The sequence below is a fragment of the Mus pahari genome, chromosome 10 (assembly GCF_900095145.1).
Source record: "Mus pahari chromosome 10, PAHARI_EIJ_v1.1, whole genome shotgun sequence".
NCBI lineage: Eukaryota > Metazoa > Chordata > Mammalia > Rodentia > Muridae > Mus > Mus pahari.
The window spans coordinates 47755299-47779055 of NC_034599.1; the positions used below are offsets into that span (position 1 = coordinate 47755299).

General features: G+C 40.8%; 1 pseudogene; it reads left to right on the forward strand.

Annotated features, from left to right (window-relative positions):
- Positions 1-19786: 19786 nt before the first annotated feature.
- On the forward strand, positions 19787-19908 carry LOC115064852 (annotated as a pseudogene).
- Positions 19909-23757: the final 3849 nt, after the last annotated feature.

Sequence of the window (23757 nt, forward strand, 5' to 3'; positions counted from 1 at the left end):
AGAGAGAGAGAGAGAGAGAGAGAGAGAGAGAGAGAGAGAGAGAACTGCACACATGAATATGCTATATTCACATTATTTCCATGTCTGCCTCTCCTACCTTGGATTCATGACCCCTTCTATAAGGAAACACACACACATAACACACACCCCTACTAACTACACTTACTGTTGCCTTTATGGACATGTGCCAGCTGGGATTAGATAACCTATCAGGTTCACAGAATATTTTGAAAGAGTGAAGAGTGAAGGTGAAAAGGCTGGAAGAGTCAGAGGACCAACACACCTGTTGTAGGGTGCAGAGCATCTTCTGTTGTTTGTTCACAGTCTAACTGCTCTTCCCACTGCCCACTGGGTCTCTCTAGTAAGGTCTTATGGGCTACCCTGACTGTCCTCACAGTTAAGTCTATTAGAACAATGGAGTCTTCCATGATGAATGTACTTTTAAAATTCTTTTATATGATTTTTTAAAAATAAAATTGAAACATTTTTCTTACACATCTGGGTTGCAACAGAACATCATGCAAGTAACTCCAAGTATATTTTCTTTTCTGAATTTTTGAGACAGAATTTCTCTGTGTAGCTCTGGCCATCCTGGAACATACTCTGTAAACCAGGCGGGCCTTGAACTCACATAGATCCACTTACCTCTTCATCTTTAGTGCTAGGATTAAAGACTGGCAACTCCATGTCTATTAATATGGAGGTCAGTAATCCTCATTAATAGGTTAAAGTAATAATATGCATATATACCAGCATATATAGAATATCCAATATATTATTTAATCATTACTATAGGTAAGTAGTTATTTGGCTTTTATTGGTACAAATGATGCCAGAATTAGCACCTCCATCTGGGTCATGGATATAACTCTTCTTTTGGTCAATAACAAAACAATTAAGCATGCCATGATTCCCTTGGTTTGTCATTGCTTCTCTGTTCAAGTCAATACCTCTCCCAGTCATAGACAACGACATGTTCCCACTGTCACCACCACCCACCACAGTAATGCTGTAATCTCAGCCCTGGTCTAAACACCCACTCCCGCTCACCTGGGTGATAGTAGGAAGCTGGCTCTCCTTTTGAAATCTGCTAGATTTGGAGTGCTGCATTAAAAAACGTTCTCCTCACATATCACTAATCCTTTAAATACTGGGACTTCTCTAAAAAAGGGACAAGTTATGCAGTCTTCCTCAAATTTATTATGGCTTGGTTTTTTTTTTTTCATAGTCTTATATGGTAAGTGTATAAATGATTTGGAAAGTGTTGTTCTGTGTGACTCACAATAAGTGGCTTAGTTGACTTTGTTCTCATCTTTTTCAAGAAGGTAAATTCACGTCACATAGACACAGTCATAGATCTCAACTTAGCTCTGAAGGACTACAATCCCGAATTGCAGTTGAAAACTAGTATTTTTAGGTGTTCGTTGCAAAATATACTGACTGAGTAAACTTTAAATAAAGTAACACAATTTCAGGCAACCAGGGTGGGAAAAGGAATGGAAAGGGGTATATAATTAATTAGATATAATGAGCCATAAGTTATTCTTTTTCATCTACAATGCAGAAACTACAACTCCTAAATAACAATAAAATATATTTAGTATGGCTATATCTCTGTCAAATCAACCATTCTGAAAGTAAAAATCATCACTCAAACAGATGGTATTATCTAACATATACTTGGAAAGAAATGAAAATTTTAATGACACCAATGAGCTATACAAAAATCTCTGTCACAGAAAACTCTAGATGGTTGGCATACACACCAATTGTTTCTTTCTAAGTCCTTTCTCTGTCCTTTCCTAGAATTATCTAGACTAGGGACTACATTTTCTTAGTTTTTCTTTCAATCAGCACCTGGATGGACCTGGCTAATGGGAGGGACCATAGCAGAGAGAGGAGATGAGAAGACAGGGCAGGGGCTCCTCTTTTAATTCTCCTGGTCTCTATCTTTAGCAGGTGTCCCAGTGACTCAAGCCATTGGTTGACAGTATGTGCTTTGTAGGCAGAGATGTTCTGCATAGCTTTTCTTCTCTCGATCACTGGTCCTACTTCCTGGACTCTGGACATGATTTTTTTTCCCAGTGTCTTTGCAGCCCTAGAGTAGTTACAGACTCCCACTATTTCTTCTCTCCAATTTCCTCACCATTCTCTATATAAGTCTTTCCTTCCCACACCTAACCACTCTCATTATTGGCCCAACCTTATGAAATGTCAAATTGATGCAATAGTCCTACCCACATGGCAAATATGATAGAAATGGAGGGCTTGATATGTTTTAGGAGATTAGTCAGGAGTCACATCATAACCCATTATACTTTATCAATAATATTATTTCAGTGTAGCTAGGATTCTCAAATGATTAAAAATACATAAATATATGAACATTTAATAAAGAGCAGGGAGCCAGCCAAACTGTCACGGATGAAGGAATGGTTTCTGTCTGCATACTAGTATGGACATGAGTTCTGAGTCTAGACAAAAACAAAAACAAAAACGAAAACAAACAAAAAAACCCCACTTTGGTGACATTAAAATAAAATGAGCACAGAGTGGTGTGGTGGTGAAACTGGGGAAATAGGAAGAGTCTGCCGGAAGGTGAGCCAGAATATTTGAAAGAAAGTCCCAACGCCTTGGCTTATTGTATGCAGGATTAAAATCAAGGTCCTATCCCTTTTATGTATGCATTTCCTCATCTATAAATCAATCAATGTATCTGTGTAATAAATTATATGATTTAATCCATTAGACTGCTCACTAATTATTGACAGGCTTCATCACGATCATCCTTTTTATTATTGTTAGTTCTAGATTATAGATTCTGTGTGAGTCAGGGATCCCCCAAAATAGATCTCTCTCACTTTAATATTCTTAGAGGTGATGTCTCAGGATGCATGGTCTTTATGCAGCCTGAAGATGTATATAGTTTTATCCCTGTATCCTTAGCAAGTTTGCTTCATATTGGGAAGGGAAGGAAGTAGGCTGGCTTTCCATCTAAACCTGGAGTGAGACTGAAACAAGACCCTCTAACTCACAGCCTTGTGATTGGTGGGCAAATGCTCTACCACATCCCCAGCCAGGACCCCCCACAGGAAACAGTGGCTTTTTGTTGGCTGCAGTAGGCATACTGTTGTTTTCCCAAAATATTTCCAGTTTTTTCCTACATTCTTTCTTTCTTTCTTTCTTTCTTTCTTTCTTTCTTTCTTTCTTTCTTTCTTTCTTTCTTTCTTTCTTTCTTTCATTTTTCTTTCTTTTTCTTTTCTTTCTTTCTTTTTCTTTTTCTTTTCCTTTTCTTTCTTTCTCTCTCTCTCTCTCTTTCTTTCTTTCTTTCTTTCTTTTTTTACAATAGAAGCCAAAAATGTCATTTTATTAAATTAAATATCTTTTTTATCATTGCTTCACATCCCAGATTAAGCAGATCATCATCACAGTTTGCAAGTCATCAACAGAAGATTCTTGTTAAAGGTTTTATTTCAAATTTCTTAGTATTAGCCTTGGAGCTCTATGCAGAAAAATAAATGAGAGTAGAGTCATATGACAAGATTTGGAAAGTGCATTTTGGTGGGAAGGTATAGGTCATTTGAGGACCAGAACGGAACTCCCTTCTCCATTCCAGGTTCCTTTTACATCTGGGGCCCCAGCCAGCAGTGTTGGAAGTAGCTGCTATTTTGCTTGTTGGAGTGCTCGGAATGACTGGAAATAGAGCACAGGAAAGATACAAATTTTGTGTGATAAGCCACTGGCATTTGGAAGTTATTTACCACTATGGCATCATTGAGTTTTTCTTTTATAAATTTAAGAACTAAAAATAGTAGAAAGAAATATAGGCACAGATTATCATTCCCAGAGCCATAATGGATTCATCACAGCTGTAATTATTTTTGCCACCTAATAATTTTTTTCACGGTGGCAAGCAATTAATCCTCTTGTGCTAAAATGACCTATGGCCAGGTCAGAGAAAAGGGGGGAAAAAAAAAGCTGAGACTTGGCCTTGCAGAGTGAATAGAGGCCATATTTTGGGTGTGAAGATTTAGAATACTTGGCTTACATATACAAATGTAAGGAAGGCCTACAAACTTCCACATAATGAGATTCACTGTGCCTGGCTATGAAGGAAGTGTTTCCTTCTAATGCTGTAAGGAAAGAAAGGAGTAAGTTAACAGGCTGCAACAGTGCCTGGTGTGTAGTATTTCTTTTCAATAATTAAGAAAGAAAGTCAGATTTAAACAAACAACAAATTTTTAATATACTTGGGTCCTATATGATAGAGTGGTTACTTTTGCAAGTTTGATATACTTAACAAAAACTTAGGTTTTAAAGCTTAAGAGTTTACACAAAATAAATAATAATCATTTAAAAATCCACAACTAAATATGGAGTCTAAGAAGGTCATGATAATATCCTTCTATCTATATAGTGACGAATCCATTTCTTGTTTATACTGTCCTTCATCTCAAAAAGTAACTGCCATTCTGTATCAAAGCTCATTGTGGCTTCATGTCCCATAGTATCTATGTTTACTTATTGCATCTCTACATAGTCACAAATCATATATTTGAATTTTCATTCTTTTAGTTTTACTCAGAGTATTATTTGCCATTGAGATAGTCTTGTTATTCTAAAACAATTAAAGTCAATAATATGCACAAAATCAGAATAAACATAATCACATGGAAATATATATATAATATATATATATATATATGATATATGATATATGATATATGATATATATATGATTAAATGAAGCCTATTGTGGTGCTGGGAATATAGCTCATCAGAGTCTTACCCCTTATGCACTAAGCCCTGGATTTGAGCCCCGGGTGTGTGTGAAGGCAGAAGGAAAAGGAGTTCAAGATCACCCCTATCAAGACAAGTTCAAACTTAACCTGAATTATTTGAGACCCTGCCTCCAAACACACAAGCAAACAACAACAAAACCAGAGGAAAAAAAGAAAGATAAAACAGAAGGAAAAATGAAAGAAAATAGAAGGCATTTGGAACTGAATAATAAATTCTCAAGGCAATAATATAAAGAGTGAAAGAGGAAGACATTGAAGGTCATCTTTCAGTCTCTAAATGCACCTGCAAAGGTTTACAAATACATCACACACACACACACACACACACACAAGTAATGTTTAATTGAAAGTGTCTCATATAAAATATTATACACAAAAATACATTCAATTTACTTAAAAGAGAAGTTTTGCACACTTCGAAATGATTAAAATTAAAAGGAAAATAAGAAAAAGTCTTAACAGTTTTATATCTGTTTAAAAGAAATGGCTGTCTATTTAAAACCCAGCCAAAAAGAAACCCTCACACCCAAATGGCTTTGTGGCAAATTCTTCTAACTACAGAAGAAAGCAATGGCGGAATCTTGCACAGAGTCCTCAAGCACAGAAGAAAGTGGCAAGATTTTAGGAAAAATATAAGAAAGCATTTCTATGATCTTCAAGAAGTTACAGATTGCCACAACAGGATCCAAAAACAAGTACAACTCATAAAAGAAAATTCTGATAACCTAGACGTTGTTAAAATTGAGATATTCCATTTTCACAAGACAGTACCAAAGGAATGAGAAAGTGAATCACCTAACAGATTGAAGATGTATACAATCTCTCTCTAAAGATACATCTACTCAGACACATATGCAGATAGACCTATATAAAGATAGATCTGAAAAGGAGCTGAAATCCACAAGGTAAGAGAAATTTGTAAGTCAAAAAACAAATACTGAAAATCTATGAGAAAAACTAAACAAAACATGAACAAGTCCTTTAGAAATGAGGATAAAGTCAATTGGCAAAAGACATAAATGGACGCACAACCAAAAAAAAAAAAATTAACAGATGGCAAATTAACACATAAAAGGATGCTTAAAGATCAGTCAGCAGGGAGAATACAAATGAAAACTATGTACAGTAGCAATGGACACCTGCAGATGGCTACAGTTTAAAAGCAGCAGCAGTATCAAATGCTGGCAAGGATGTGGGGCAACTCACAGCTAAAGAGACTGTAAACTAGGGCAACCAACTCTGTAGAAAGTTTAGAGGGGCTCACGACAGGTGTTTGTATCAGAGGAAATGGAAGCTTATGCTCACCCTAAATGTTCGGCACGGCTCTATTCCTAATAGCCCCGTATTGAGAGCAACACAGCTGTTCATCAGCTGGTGAATGGCTGACAATGTTGTAGTGCACACATACCACTTATCATCACTGAGAAGAGGTATTCTTAGGGAAGCAGAGCCTTGCCAAGACACTCATGAGGCTGCCCACTTTCCACACAAATTCTTTTTTTATATTTATTTTTAAGGTAGGGTTTCTCTGTGCAACAGTCCTGACTGTCCTGGAACTTGCTCTGTAGCTCAGGCTGATCTGGAGTTCACAGAGATCTGATGGACTCTGCTTCCTGAGTGCTGGCATTAAAGGTGTGCACCACAAATTCTTTTTTTTTTTTAAAGATTTATTTATGTATTTTATGTATATGAGTACACTGTAGCTGTACAGATGGTTGTGAGCCTTCATGTGGTTGCTGGGAATTGAATTTTAGAACCTCTGCTTGCTCTGGTCAGCCCTGCTTGCTCTGGTCAGCCCTGCTTGCTCTGGCCTAAAGATTTATTATTATACATAAGTACACTGTNGCTGTCATCAGACACACCAAAAGAGAGCATCAGATTTCATTACAGATGGTTGTGAGCCACCATGTGGTTGCTGAGATTTGAACTCAGGATCTACGGAAGAGCAGTCAGTGCTCTTATCCCCTGAGCCATCTTGCCAGCCCCACAAATTCTTAATACAGAAGTTCTTTATTATCGCACCATCTCATTGGGTAGGTCAATACAGTTATGGGGAATAGCATTTAGACGGCTGATGGCGAAAGAAAGCAGTATTCTGGCAACCAAAACCAACACTGGGGACATAAAGTGCTAAGAATCAAAACCTTTCCTTTATTACGCTTTTGGCAGGAAAAGTGACAAGCAAGGACACGCGCACCAGCCTCGAGTACTTGACATCCACAAATGTAAATGAGTTGAAAGTTTACCTGTCACTTGTCATTATGAGATCCCCTCTTCCTCCACTTCGCTCAAGTCTTTAAGCCACTCATGGTCCCTTGGTGAGTGAAGAACCCCATCCCTTTGTCGGTCAGTCAGTAGATATTTGGGATCAATCTGACAGTCGGTAGACATTTGGGATCAAAAAGAAGGTGATCATATATCTTTAGAAGATGTTGAAATGAGGCTGTTTTAGGTTCATCTCTTGACAAATGAGAATGCCTTCTTTGTGAACTAACATTTCAGAAATGAGTTTTCTCTAATGAGGAAAACCCTAATGAAGGAAAAGAGTCACTTCTACACAATGTCACTGAACATTTTCGCCCCCAAACTGGAACTGTCCATTTGTAAGATGTAGAATCAACTTTGAGATAAATCCTGAGCATGTCTGTGAGAGATTTTTCTAGATTAGGTTAATTCACAAGGGAAGATCTATCCTAAATGTGGGTAGCACCATTGGCTGGGGTCCTGGGTTCCATAAAAAGGAGGAAGCTGGCGGACAATAAGCATTCCTTGCCCTCTGCTTCCTCACCAAGAATGCATCAGCTGCCCAGAGCTCTGGTTGCCATAGCTTCCTGGCCATGATGGAGTCTAAGATAAAAGACCCTACTCCCTTTAAGTTACCTTTCATTAGATATTCGGTCATAGTAATAAGAATAGTAACTAATACACAAACCATCTGAGATTTGTACTTCAATTGCAACCAGAAAAAGAAATACAAGGCCAGGTCCTCAGGATTAGACAAAAGCAAGTGCCACGTCTCATCATTCATCCAGAACATCGAAAACCAAGGAAGAAAGATGAACCACTGTTCCCAGGCCAAACTTATTTCCCAGATTTGTTTGCACCCACTCTAACCCCAATGAATCTCTAAGCATTCAGATGTGTCCTGTGTAGTGGTGCATACCTTTAATCCCAGCACCCAGGAAGCAGAGGTTGGAGGAAAGATATGAGCTCCAGGCCAGCCTCATCTACATTGTGAGTTCCAGGCCAGTCAGGATTACATAGATAGATAGATAGATAGATAGATAGATAGATAGATAGATAGATAGATAGATAGATAGATAGTAAATAGATAGACAGATAGACAGACAGACAGACAGATTTCAGATGTAAGCAGATGAGTCTTAGAATATCATCACAAGATGAGGTTCTAAAAATAATATTTTCCACAATAACTACAGAGAGCAATAAATTTGCAACATCTACTCTCCAGAAAGACAAACTTAAAGAAGAAGAGAAAAGAAGACACATGTGTGAAAAACTTTGGAGTACCTTAACTACACTAATTTAGAGTTCATTTGAAAAACAGGTTGAAGTCACTAACAGCAGGTGGCTTACAAGGTCTCAGGGAAGCCATCAACACAGACACTCAGACAGGCTTGGCTGCCATTTCTAGGAGACACAGCAAAGCTTGGGTAAGGATTAAGCCATTGCAATGCCTGTGATAGAAATTATCCTACAGAAGTTGGTTCAACAAGTCAAAGAAACAAGTCTATGACCTGAACAAGTCCCTCCCCCAAATGAAACTAAATTGTAGGAGCAGCTCAGCTGACTTTTATGTTATTAAATATTGGAATTTACAGTCAGAGAAAGGAGTGTGTTACTGTATACACGTACTCTTTTGTTGACTATTTACTAAGCATCTGCTGTCTGCCAGACACACCCTGCACTTAAGTGCTAGAACACAAGAATTCCAACCAAGCTCCTGTCCCCGTAGCATTTAGAATCTGAGAGAAAGAGATGAAATTATACCAATAATTACACACTTGGTTATTAACAGATGGGACAAGTCTAATTGAATGACTTGGAAGTTAAAAAACAAAAATTAAGCTGAGGGAGACACAGTGACTTTCCAAAGGTTAGCTGGAGAAATGAGTCAGGAAGGCATATGGTGTAAACTGTGTTCTACAGAGCAGGAAGAGGGCTAGGTGGAGGTGCTGTCCCCACTGTCTAGGAGTTGTGACGAATCAGAACCTCCACCGGTGCCTCTGTATCAGAGGGGTGGTAGCAGGCATACACCCCGGTTTTGTAATCATTACAAGAAACAAGGCACATGGCACTCTTAACACTCAATAAATGCTACTTGTCACCCCGTCAATATTGACAGTTACTACTGCTAAAAATATTTTTCCTTAACAGCAAGGCCAATGCTTTTATCTCTGCATTCCACTGCCTTGATACCATTTCAATTTTTTTCCCCTCTTTTCTTCCTAACCATAAGAAGTTTCCTAGAAAGTAGGTCAGACTCCAGCAAACTCTCGGCACTGTAGCTTCTAGATAAAAGAGGGAGCATAGGAGGCTTTTCAGCAGCTCTGGGTGCCCATCCAGGCTTCTAGTGGATGACAAAATATTTCCATGAGGATTTATTTAATTTTGTCCCCAGGCTTGTTCATAATTCTGACCATCTGGTACTGGAGGTTTCTCTATTTTTAATATTTCTACTTTGGGCGTTTTGCTTCTTTAACCTATTCTAGGATGAGTCGCCCCCTTTCAGCCTCCCCCACTCTCTCCGCCAACCCCTGATTTAATTTGCTTGAACGAATTCTTTCCTATGACAAATTTGCCACAGTCTATAACTTTGATAGCCTCAGAGCCGTAAAGCAGAGCTATCTCAAGTCATATGGAAGGGCACAGCAAAACGAAATGTTGTCCTGGACACCTATGACATCGTCCTAACAAGACCACCCCAAGGATACGTGCTGCAAGCATGCCCAGAACTTCCTGAAAGGAAACCCCCACCCCAAAGTCCTAAGAACTATTCTAATTAAGTCTGGTCAGATAACTCTTCTAAAGACAAGCAGCCTGAGCTGTCCACACAGATCCCTTTAGACCATCTGTCCTAGCCTAGCTGACCAAATGGTAACCATGTAAGATTTTTTTCCTTTCACCTGGATTAGTGTTGTCCCCAAGAATAACTCTATCAAATTCAGTAGGCTTTTGTTTGTTTGTTTGTTTCTGGATCATCATTTAACGTGGTTGGAAGCAAGACTCCATATGAGTACATAGAAAATGACCTTGAGGAAATAGCGATGTGAAACCTGTCCCCTCTCTAGGATTTCATTGTCCCTGGTGTTCCTTACTCCCTCATCCTCACCTGACTTCATGTGTCTATTCAACTATTTCATCAGCATCCCTGAATATCCTGTACATACGGATGAAGTTTTAATAAATGTTTGAATAACCAGCTAGTGGACCAGTGTTGGAAATACCACAGAAACCCATGAAGACAAGGGATGCAGAGGATTGTATGGAGCGTGGAAGTTTCGATGACAGAGGACAGGGGAAATGGAAGGTTGGCTGTAAACTAAATTTCCAGGATGAATGCAGCCATTCTGTCTCCGCCACCTGCATGAGGCTTCGTTTTATAAGGTATCTCCCCCCCCCCCACACACACACACACTTACTGTATTTTATAAACACTTTCATCTTTCATTTATGGGCCTCCTAACCACCAGAGCAGCAATGCACACAGCAGATATTATTCCCATTTCTCCAATAACAGAAGTAAGGATCTGAGAAGCAATAAAACTTGCCCAAGATCACACAAGTGGTAAATTTCGCCAAAAGAATTTGGATCATTTTTCCTCTTCCGCTAGAGCACTCAGCATCTCTCTGCCCTACCACTCTCTCTCATATTTCTGGAACAATGGGGTTAGAAAAATAGAAAGCAGGGTTTGGAGCGTGCACTCAAATCTTATACGAGCTTACTGTTTGCATTGGGTTTCTATTGCTGTGACAAAATCCTAGAGGAAACAGCTAAGGGAGGAAGGATTTATTTTGGCTCACAGTTCAGATGCATGATCACTTGGATACTTCATTTCTGGACTCATATGTGCTGAGACGGAACATCATGGTGGAGAGAAGCTGCTTACCGGTGGCAGACAAGACAATAAAAAGGACAGTAACTGGTATAAGGCAGAACCTTCCAAGGCATGTGCCATGAGCCTATTTCTCTAGCAAGGTCCCATACCCTAGTTTAGTCCATGTATCAACCCATCAGTGACAATGAGCTCCAGGTTCATAACCTCTCCAAAGCCCCCCCAGCTGGCAGCCAATCCTTCAGCACACGCATCTTTGGGACACACATTTATGGACAAACCATAACACTGTTTTGTTTTCGCCCATGCTTATATACGGTTGACATTTCCAGGATGCAACTTGAAAACTCCTGTTACAAAATACACAGTAGAACTTGACAAAATATGACATTCTTTTAAGCACATATCTAAGCACTTAGGAAAGTAAGAGATATATTTTAAATTCATTCTCTTAACTACATATGTAATCATTTAGGAAAGAAAGAGCCAAAACAAATGATAAAACCCTGAGGATGTACTGCCACATTGAATCACTGTGGCAATAATTACCATGGAAGGTTCAGTTCTTACCATTCAAAGTAGTTTCTCTAACACACCATATCATATATCCTTCTATATATGCAAACACAAGCATATGAGGGTTCACATATACCATAGGCATGCATACATAAAGGTTATTTTAAAGGGCATTTGTAGATAGCACATTTCAAGGGTAAAGTATGGTTAATATCAAAAAAAGTGCTTTAAAGGCAATATAACACATGACTCTTTAACAGATATTTATTTACACCTGCTATGTGCTGTTTGATTCAAGAAAATTACACACACACACACAAGTCAAGTATATGAGTAGGTCTAAATGACTATGAAACCGATAATAGGAGTCTAGAAGATATCAAAATATCAAGGATTTACAGTGCAAGGGTGGAAACGTTTTGACAACAGTCTACCATACCGCTATTTCCCATGCTGACCTTGTGGTGTACACATCACCACAGCATGCAATAACTCTGAATTCAGAGGAAAGAAAAACATCAGCAAAAATACTGTAGGTCCTCACTTCCTTTCACTTCAGTTATGGAAGACTTCAGAAACAATTATGCCTTTCAGACCCATCGTTCTAGTTGCTGATTAGACAGTAAGTATCAGGTGGCATCCTTTCTCCTGGGAAATTGTTATGGCTAACAAAACAAACAAAGCCTGTAGTCAGCAGGTCTTGTATTAAGAAAAAAAGAAAGAAAGAAAGAAAACCAACTTCAAAGGGCACAGTGGCAGCTCAGTTCAATAAAAGAGATTCTAAACACATCGATCAGAGTGGGGCCAGACTCAAGGCTTCAGTAATTCTCCTGCCAACGTTTTCCAGTTCTTAGCTTTTGCTGGCCAAGCCCTTGTGATTGGGTGGGCACCTCTCTCGCATGGCTGTGTATTATTCCATCACAGTACTTTCAAAGTCTATTTTAAAGAAATGCAAATAGCCACTATTTTAATCTCCTAGTAAATAGATATTTTCTCCCTCAACAGAAGCAAGTCTAGCATTTTCACAGTTTCAGGTTAACATTTCCAAATAATAACTGTTCCTTAGTCCCGTTCTTTTGTGCTTTTGAGGATAAACCCATGAATAAAAGGCTCAGTAGCGAGTACAATTTTTTTTCTCCTTTCGACGGTGTATTCCTTCCCTGGGAAATGGAAATACCTTTGTGTTGAAATAACAATCCACGGTGGTTTCTCTGCTGAATGGACCCTTACAAAACCCACATTCAGAACCTCTTCAGTTCTTATTTATCACCGTTTTCTGCCTGGCACGAGTCGCCAGAGTGCGCCTATTTCTGCAGAGCTACCGCAAGTAACGAAAGAGCTGAGTTTGGAGCAGGGAACTTGGTGTTCAAGTCTCAGCTCTACCAAGGACTGGCTGGGGAACCTCAAGAGCTTTACTCTAGGTCTCTGAGCCCTCATTTGCCTACTCCACAAAGAGGAATGTGGGATCCTAATGGACTTCTAAGTCCCCTTCCACATTCAAAAGGTCTTTATCTCCTGTACTGGAAAATATACTGAAGTACCCTTCCCCATCAACTGTAGTAAAGCTCATCTTTAAAGTAATGAAGGGACTGAGAAATGCTGAAAGTAGAGGGATGGATGAAGGCAGGCTCTGACCCACGTGAGTACAGGAGAGAGTTAATGAACTCAACTCCCTTCTTGTCTGGATATTTTAATGCCATTGTCCAACACTGCTCTTCCTTCCTTCCTTCCTTCCTTCCTTCCTTCTTTCCTTCCTTCCTTCCTTCCTTCCTTCCTTCCTTCCTTCCTTCCTTCCTTCCTTCCTTCTTTCTTTCTTTCTCTCTCTCATTTTTACTTATTATCTTACTTAAATTTATTTGTTTATTTCTGTATGAGTGTTTCTGTGTATTCTATGCATTCCTGGTTCCTGCCAGGGCCAGAACAGAGCATTAAGTCCCTTGGGACTGTAGTTATAGGTGACAAACCACCATGCGGGTGCTGGGAATAGAACTCAGGCCCTCTGGAGCCCTTCCACTTTTTGTTAGTTTCTTCTGTTTGCTTTGAAGTGGTCTCCTATATCAGAGCCTGACTTCGCACTGAGTCTGTAGTTGAGGATGACCTTGAACTTCTGATCTTCCTGCCTCCACCTCCAGAATCCTATGATCGCCTTCATGCACCGTATGCAGTCAGTGCTAGCAGTCAAACCCGGGGCTTCTTTCATACGAGGCCAACACCCTAGTAACAAAGCTACATATTCAGCTTGATTCCATTCCACACTGTGAGGCCCAGGGACATCAGTCCTCTGTAGTTAGTAAACCCTGATCTTGTATCTCCACCACTGTTTTCCCTGCCAGCTATCAAGAAACTCCTTCATACTGCTGAGTAATAAATGGTTTTCTTTCTCCCTTGGAGAAGCAGGTACGGGCTATATTCTACCACATTAAAAGCAGATAGAGGCAGATTTACTGGGAGGCAACTCTCAGGTGAGTTCACTGATCTCACAGGTGGAGGTTAGTGGAGTCACATATTGGGGCTAAAGCAAGGGGGTTTTATCGAGCTTAGGCAAAGAGTGATGTGTCAGCTAGGAGCTGGGATTGTGCTCATGTGTGGTCAAAAATTAATCCCTAAGTAGGATAGGAACTCTTGGGTGGATTGCTCGGGGGAGGAGGACTGATGGGGTTTCCCAGCTTATGCAGGGACAAGCAGGAGTTCCAGCCTAACAAGTAAGTCTGTGGATACTGGGTGACTCTTCAACCTTCTGACACTCAGAACCTTTGGACATGAGGCAGATTATTGTGTATATACCTTTGCCTCAAACTCTACCGTTTTATAGTTTAGTTTACCCCAGTACCTTTACTCAGCCTCTCCAAGTGTAAGTGAGGAGCATCAGCTGATTGGTAGGCCCTGAGCTTGGCTCTGCCTTCACACAAGGTACCCACACAATAAACTAGAGGCTACTAGTGGCAGCCACAGTGAAAAATAAGAAGAGCAGAACCTGAAACCTTGTAATGCTTACCCGTCCCCACGGCAAATTTCATTGTCACAATGGCAAATTTCAGACTACTGATGTGAGGTCATCAAAGGTGAACCTAGGCGTACAAAATGCACAGTTGGATTTTCAGAGGTGGTGAAATTAAATTCCAGAACACCACTGAGCAGGACAGTAAATAAGCATTTGTTTTGCAGATTGTTTCGTGACATGATGAACAAAGAAGACAATTTTAAATGGTAATATTTACCCAGAATTATATTATTCACAATGAGAATGCTGACTGCCACATGCACATTATCCCAGTCCTCATCACAGCCTTCTGAAGGAGGCATTACTGATACCCAGGCTTTATAGAGAAGGTCATTCAGCAAGCAAGCAAGCAAATCTGACAGCTCATAAATAACGATGACAGGATGCAAATCCATGGGAGTCTGGTTCTAGAATATGCACCTCTCGGGGAACATGGTAGTTTGAGACCACCAAGAAGGGTGAGCGAGTTTGAAATCGGAGAATGCAATCCTTTAAATCACACACCCAGGCCTAAAAACATTAAGATGCTCTATGGCAGACTTCCATTCCAGTTTCCTGGTAGACTATGAGTCTCAGTGTCCCTTGGGATTTTAAGTAACTGTGTGTGTGTGTGTGTGTGTGTGTGTGTGTGTGTGTGTGTGTGTGTGTGTGTATGTGCACTTTCAGAACCTGTGCAGAGATGCTTCTTTCTTTCTTCATGTTATAATGAGAAGGGTGGGCTTACAGCCAGGACATGGGTGGAAGCAGACAGTCAAGGAGGAGAAAGAGAAGGAGAGCAGCAACATTCCAAACCAGTCCATAGATGAAGGTTTCTATAGTTGCAAATCACAGAGACTAACTCCAGCCATACTATACAAATAGTTATTTATTAAACGATATGAGGTCATCCATGAAATCGCCCAGGAAGTGAGAGAAACAGTAAAAACAGTAAAATGTCTCTACCAGGGAATAATGGCAAAGAGTTGTGCTACCATGTCATTTCACTGGGAACATCATTTTACGCCATTGCTGGCCTGAGGATTCCAATATGGACACTAATGCTGAGTACAGCATAGACACTGCTTATAACCTAAGGCCCTCTGGCTTCAGTAACCTAACACTGCACCACCACCGTTGCCACGCTGGCTTTCGCCGCTCCTTTTTGAGGGCAGGAGTTGAGAAGACACCTATATCTGTCTTCCATAGTGACAGGCTTACTTTTAAGGTCATAATTCAGTCGAACGTAGAAACATTAAAAATGCTGAGTAACAAAGGCATAGCAATAAGACAACCATTCATCTGGCCACCTCCCAAACAGAACAAGGGCCAGCATATTGATTAGTCTGCATAAAAGTATTGACAGAGACAGAAACTCAGAATGGTCTACAGTGAAATTATCTCATTTCAAAACCATCAAGGAAGAAGGAATGAATAAAACTAAACCCCTAATCCACTCTCTTCAAAACACATGGTCTACCTAGATTTTTAAAATCTATTCAACTAGTTTGAAGTAAGATAATCTGAACTGTCAAAAGCAATTTTCTGTAGAACCCTTTGGTAAAGTCAATGACAGTGTCTCGGTTTAGAACCCTTGGTTGACCTAGATTGGTTTACTTTAACTAGGACACAAGCATTCAATTAACTAAGTAGAAAGGAAAGGATAGTGGTTATTAAAGATGCAAAGAGTATCTGGTGAAGGATAATGTGTCTTTGGCTGAAATTTATGACCTGGTTATATAAGAAGACTTCCTATGGGGGCCATTCAGGTAAAATACCAAAGGTCACAGAGACCCTGGGAGACTCCGTGGTGGAAAAGGGAGACACCTTATCTTACCTGAAGGGCCATAAATTAAAGTTGTCTCAATGAATAATTCACCACTTAAACTCTGCTAACACTTCTCTGTCCTTTGGTATACAAAACACTGGCCAGGACTCACCACTGAGAAGACAGGTAAACAACCCAATCGCTGCTCATAAGGGCATGTGAACTCAGTTTGTAAGACCAGAAAGTAGAATGGAAAGAAAAAGAAAAAAGTTAGTCTAGTGAAAAAGTACAAAGTCACATGGTGTACATAGGCAGAGAAGATGACATGCAGAATGGGTCTAGAGAGGTGACTAGGTGACAGGTGACAGATTAAGAACCTATAGGAGATGATATTCAAGCCACGGGATATACATGAGAGTTGGGAATGGGCAAGACGTGACACTGGGACCACAGACATCAATCATGAATATCCTGGCCTCCTTGGCCTTCAGTGTCACACCAAGAATTTTTTTTCTCTAAGTCAAAAGTATATTTGACTATAGCAGTAGCAGACATCATGGTTATGAGTTTATGAGGCACTGAGAAGAGGAAAGAGGAGGAAGAGGTATAGGAGGAGGCCATTTTAAGGGATAGTTCCAAGGAAATATGAGCCCTTGGTGGGGCAGAAGTAGTGAGGACAAGAATTAGCTAGCCTAGGAGGTGAAGGGCAGTATTATACATAGTACGTTTAGCCAATGGGCTGAGTTATTTCTTTGAATAAATGCACAAGTACAAGCTAGAACCTGGGCACATTATAGGGGAGAGACTAAGAAGAAATCTCAGGATGGGCCATTGAAACACTGCTTGTCTCTACACCATAGACCATAGGGCCATACTGAACAACAGAAGGGCCTCTGTGTTATATTACAGTATTTGTTCTCTGCATTTTGGTCTCCACTACCTTCACTGCCCCCTCATCTGACTCATGCCTCTGCATCTAAGAGACTGCATTTGGATTCACCTCCTCTCAACTACAATCCAAATGCCCTGAAAAGGGAAGAGTCCTTACATTCTTATCAGTCTCCACTCAATTCTGCCTCCCTTATCAGAAGCTCGCGTATCATAGTCAGTCTCCTCTTGCATCATCCTTACAGAATGAAGTCTTTGTTCATCTTTGCTCTCACACTCCGGTTTCTAATCTTCCGAGGGCAGAGACCGGCTGTATCTTTTTTCATCTTTGGCATCTCAACAACTAATCCCATGCCCTGTATACTGAGTGATAGATATTAGATGCCAGATTTTCCACGAGGAGCTGAGACCTTAAACAAAGTCATTTAACCTCTTGAACTTCCTTATCTCTAACCTATCTGCAAGATGAAAGCATTAAAATCCACTCCTTGGGCTGTTAAGAGCCTTGTATTGGAACATAGCTGGCAAAGTATAAGTTACTGTACCAACACAAATCAATATTTGCAAACAGCTAACATGATTCCTGGCGAGTCAGTGTGTGTTGATTGGGTGAAGGAACAAGTGTGTATCTCTTTTATAAACACCCTTTCTCTCACTCCAGAGGGGTCTTAAAATGCAACAGGGGCATCAGAGGGCCAGCCAAGGATGATGATGCTGGCATCACAGACTGGCATATGGATCTCCATTTGATGCTGAGACTTAGAAGAAATTGCAGCATGTAATTTCTGGTTCGGGAACCTTTCTCAGTGAAAGACATCAGGCATTCCACACTGCAGGACCCCAACTTCTCAGATGAGCTCTGCCTTCTTGGGCTCCCTCCTTCAAATTCACCCAGACGGGGCTCACTGCTCAGGCATCAGCTGTGAGGCCCCATTGCAATATATTATTGTCATATACTGGGGTTTGGTTGCTTCTCCAGGTTTCTGCATCTGCTTCTCTTTGGATCTGTTAACTAAATATATATCTGCTGAGCTCAAAGTATTTTTACATCCTTTCCTTCTAGCTCCCCAGCCAATTCTGAAACCTGCCTCTCTAAAACAGTCGATTTGTAAGTGGGTTGGTTTGGAACATCCTTAAGCAAAGTTCATGCTCGTTATTTCTATAAACCCCCTCATTACTTTCCACTCTCCTCCCTAAGAAGAATCAATTCCAGGGAGAGAGAGAGAGAGAGAGAGAGAGAGAGAGAGAGAGAGAGAGAGAGAGAGGCGCACATACAGTGTATAGGATGTAGAGGCATAAGGAAGTCAGGGAAGATGTGCTTATTAGAAGCATGCCCAGGAGCAGATGGCAAAGCTGAAGGAAGGAATGCTGGTAACGGGGACTTCTCCTGAGGTATCAGCACTCAGCCTCAGAGTGGAAGATGCAATAAAGCAGTCACTTAAGGAAAGGAACCTGTGCAGGAACATTAGAAATTATGAGACAAGAAAGCCACAGAGGACCACAGGTCAAGACAGAGATGTTTCCAGCACCACGTGATAGCACAGGATGCCCCTGGGGGACAGATAGCTCTGTTCCCCCAGATTGGCAGCTTTGACTATAAACCAAACTGAGAGAGTCAGCAGCAAAGGGGGCCACATCCCACCTCCAGTTAGCTCTCAGTCCATCTGTTGCCATTTATCGGGGCCAGTGATAGGTAAGACTTGAACAAGTCAGATGGAAGATGCCTGGCTTGGTTCGGGCTTTTTATCTCCCCTTCCTACCGCAGAATCGTCTGTCAAGCACCTGTACTACAGGCGCCTTTGGTAGCAGCCTGGCAAGCTGAGTTTAAAATGTAGGTTCTGCAGAAACGTAAAGCTGTGTTGAAGTCTGATTGCCCAGAAATCCACTATCACTGGTACACTGGTGAAGCCAAACCAGAGCGAAATATAACGATTAACCCCAGGAGAAAACAGTCGGATTGAAAAATAAAGAATTGGGGAGAACCAACTGAAAAGGAGGAAATGTTTCTAGAGGAGACGCTCCACACAATGAGTGCAGCGAGCCCTGCTCTGGTCACCAGAGCACCCACCCTGCCTCTCAGGAGCTCAGAGGGTGCCTGCTGGGTAGAGTAGGTGCACCTGAGTTAGCCATCAAAGACCAATTAAATCCCCTTCCAGAAGTCAGAGGATAGAATTTACACTCCCTTCAGAAATAGATAAAACCAAAAATGGGTGACTGGCCAGGGGCGTAACTAACTTCTCAGAATGCCAGGTGCGTCATTTTGCAGAAGGGGAGTGAGACTTTGCCGCACTTAGTATAATGACCGTGAGGGTTAGGTATGAGGTTCTACTTGTCAATCATCCCACAGAAGAAGGACGGCGTGGGGACAGTGAAACAATGGTGCATGTTGGCAGCAGCAAACACTGATGGAAAGGAAAGAGGAGAGGAGGAGGGGGAGGAGGAGGAGGGGGGGAGGAAGGGAAGAGCAATCAAGCAGCTCTAATTTCTTGGAAAGGGAAGGAATAACAACTTTTTAAAAAGATTGATTGATTGATTGATTGATTGATTGATTGATTGATTTTATGTATATGAGTACACTGTGGCTGTCTTCAGACACACCAGAAGAGGGCATCAGATTCCATTACAGATGGTTGTAAGTCACCACGTGGTTGCTGGGAATTGAACTCAGGACCTCTGGAAGAGCAGCAAATCAGTGCTCTTAACCACTGAGCCACCTCTCCAGCCCCCGAATAACAACTTTTATAAAAGTGAAATGCAAGTGCTCGCTTTAACAGCACATATACTAAAATTGGAATAACACAGAGAAAATTAGCATGGCCCCTGCTATGCACAAGAATGACATGCAGATTCCCATCACCCCCACTGCCGTCACTCTTTTTTGTACTTTATTTCCTTATTACTCTATGGATGCCTGTTTGCTTTCTAATGAGAGGCAGAAAGGGCATGGATTTGGTTGGAAAGGAGGTGGGGAGGAGCTATAAAGACTAAGGAGAGGGGAAGCCATAATTAGAATGTATTGTATAAAATCTATTTTTAGTAAAATAATAAATAAATAAAAATGTAAAAAAATTAAAGAGTAAAAAGCAAGGGTATAGAACAAGGCTATTGGTGGAAATAAAAAAATGGTACAAACTCTGTGGAAATAGCACTGAACTTCTTCCAAAGTCTGGAGGAAAGAGTACAGCGTAATCTATTCACATCACTCCTAAGCACTTTCCCAAGGAAAATAAGCCAGCATCATAAACATTACAACATCTATGGCCGCATACTTCCTATTGTGTGACACTATCCACAATGGCTAAAGCAGGTACTCAGTCTCTATGCCCATCAACATATGAATGAAATATGTATGTATGTATGTATGTATGTATGTATGTATGTATGTATATACCTACAATGGGGTACTATTGCGTCACAAGGAAAAATAAGATCCTTTTATCTACAGCAAGAGAACGTACGTTAATCAAAAGAAGCCAAACACAAAATAATAAGTATCACATGATCTTTCTCACACATGAGAAATTGAAAAAAGAACTGAAAATAAGAGTTATGAAGGACTGAGAGAAATGCCCAGGTTAAAGGAGAGTGCAAGGACACCATAAATGTACCTATATAGAAATATAGCATTGAATCCATTACTTTGTGCAAAAAACATATGCCATATGTTTGTTTTGCAAACATGATGATTTAGTTTTGAATGCAAATACATGTACTATGTGTATACTTAGTGTTCACAGAGGCCAGAGAGAACATCAGATCCCCTGGAACTGGAGTTACAAATGACTATGAGCTGCCATGCGGATTTGAGGAACAGGATCTGAGACCTCTGCAAAAGCAGCTACTGCTTTTAACCACTGAGCAGTTTCTCTAGCCTCAATATTATTTCTAAAATATGTAAATAAAAATCACCAAAAGTGAAAGGAAAGAATGAAGGAATGAAGGGAGGAGAGAGAACAAATTTTCATGTAAGGGCTTCTTCATAAAACTCCATTCTCTCCCATCTAACATAAAATGATTTTTAAAAGACCAAAAAAAAGAGATAAATAGTGCTTATATATCGAGAAACTTTCTTCCTACCTCCCAAGAATGCCCCAGAATGTAGAAATTCATGTCTGCTTATTTTAAAACATAGCTTCAACAGATACCACTGACTGGCTGGCTAGCCTTGAATTCCGGGAGCTCGGCCTGGCTCTGCCTCCCAAGGGCTGAGATTAAAGCCGAGTACCACCACACAGGCTTGATCTATTGCACAGATTTTCAAGTATACTCCAATTCTGTCTCCAGAAACATTAATGAGAACACACTCGTCACCAGTCATTAAACTAAGTGCTAGACATCCAAAAATAAATAAATAGGAGAAGGGAGTTTGTCACTCAAAGGGGGACACACCAGATTGATATGCTACTAAACTCGGTGCCAAGTGACGATGCCACAGACACAGTGCAAGCCACAGCAGCAAATACAGCAGTTACCTGCTTGACAGATGTGGGGATCGTCACATCTACCAGACTCCTTACTAAGACGGGGCAAGGCAAAGAAGAGAGGGAGACCCTCCAGACAGGGTTGGCAGAAAGATCAGGGCAAGTACCTGTGTGTTCCTCTTGGGGGGCTTAGCACCTCCATACCCAGGCAATACAGTGCTATCCTAATTGCATGATAACCTGCGAACAACAATTCTTGACAAACTGTTGTGTTCAGTATTGTAGTGTTCTATAAGAAATCAGCTTGTTCAAACATTTCTCAATGAAATGCCCATTGGTATTTATGGCATTATCAGTATTATTGTTATTTCTGGGAAAATACTGATGTAAAACTGATGTATTTTCAATCACAAGGATTTCACTCATGCCCGTAAGTCATCAAGGTAGAAGTTGGGGAAATGGATCATTTGGAGCTGAGAGTCACATTATCATAAGCGTGTGGACACTTCTTAGTAATCTCTTGATTCACTGGAACAATGATATACTGGAACAGCTACTATTAGGTAGAAAAAAGTCTATCATTGATTCTAGACACCCAGAAAAAGATATAAAGGGGAAAGGGTAGTTATTTGCTACTGTTTGTTTGTTTCTGTCTTTGTTTTTGGTCTGCTTAAATGTATGTTCATGAGCTGCATATGGGAAGGGAAGATAGGCTGGTCGGGCTACACCAAGTTTAATACTCGGGTTTGTGGAGATGATTTATTCTCTTCTCCTGATGTTACTAGCAGTGTCTCTGGTTTTGGGTGAGGACACTTGGTAAGACCATGATTGTAAATGTAGTGTTCATAAAATGTCTGGGAACTGTGTAAGGTAAGAGTCTTCATGATTCCAAAGCCAGTGTTGTGAAGTGGAGCAGCAGATTCCAGAGAAACCATCCAAGATTACTCTTCCTTCTAGAATTTACATCGCACCCTGCAGGAACTAGGCTGAAGGTTACTGACCCTTAGAAAAATCTTTGCTTGCGCTAATTATGAAAAGCTAACAAGAAGAAAGCGGTATTTTAAGTGGAGGAGGAAAAACAAGCCTTTGAAACTATTTCAAACATAAGACTTGCATGAAAATTACAAGCTAAATACTCACCAAACCCATGTCGAGTAGCTATAGTGTGCAAAAGAATAGGCAAAGAGACTGCAGCATCCTTTGCCCTCACATGTACATAATTACCAATGAATTAAAGAGACTAGGAAATGTGGTCCTCCCTTCTCCCCACCAGCCTGCAGGGACAAAGGGAGCAGAAGAGGGCGGGGGCGGGGACGGGGAGGGCAGGGTTCAGACCACTTTGAGTGTGAAGGAAGGACTTCTAGGGGCCATTTCAGTGAGACAAATCTACTTTATTATTCCAGGGATAGAGTCTATAAGGACTTTTAGGGGTACAGGTAAAAAGGTTAGTTCGTCATAGCATCAAGTTGGGCAGGAAGGGCTGATTGGACATAATACAACACCTAATTATCATATGGGCGAAAGCCAGAATGGGACTTGTGTGCTAAGTCATGCAGCTGCCATGCTTGCAGAGAACTCTTTACATGGTTATTTTTCAGACAAAGCCCCATGTCTGTGTTCAGGGACACTCTCCAGACAGGGTCAGGCAGAGAAAGGGAAGCCCTGCTGAAAAGGGCAGTCTTCCATTTTGCGCCCATCTCAGAAAACCATCCGGGCATGGGGGACTGCCACCTTAATAGCAGGGTTCTCCAACAAGGAAATGCAGGGGTAAAATAAACATTAACAAATGTAGTATCCTGGGGCTGGGTTAGGGATGGGGTTTGGGTTAGGACTTCAGTTAGGGTTAGGGGATGGGAAGGCAGCTGAGTTGATACATTGTTTTCCTAGCAGGCACAGTGCCTGGTTTCGACATAAATCTAGGTGTTGTGGATCATGCCCATAATCTAAAACTACTTCCGTGTTCAGTGGGGTTTTTTTTGGGGGGGGGGGGGGCTTAGATGAACAACAACTAACATGAATTTTAAAATGTAGAATAATGGAGGAAGAGAGATGCACATATGCTATCCCTTTGAGCTGATGGTGGGAATGTCTTTCAGCTCTAAATAGAAAGGGCTGGGGTTTGTTTTCAGTTGGCTCACACCCACTGAGTATCTCGCGCATGCGTGCCACTGCTCTGCAGTGTGATACCACAGAGACCCAGCATTCAAAGAATTTGAACTATTTTAAAAACACAAATGCATGCTCATGTAGAGTGCAATATAACTGTGTTATATTGCCAAGTGCTGTGTTATACGCCAAGTGCTGCATG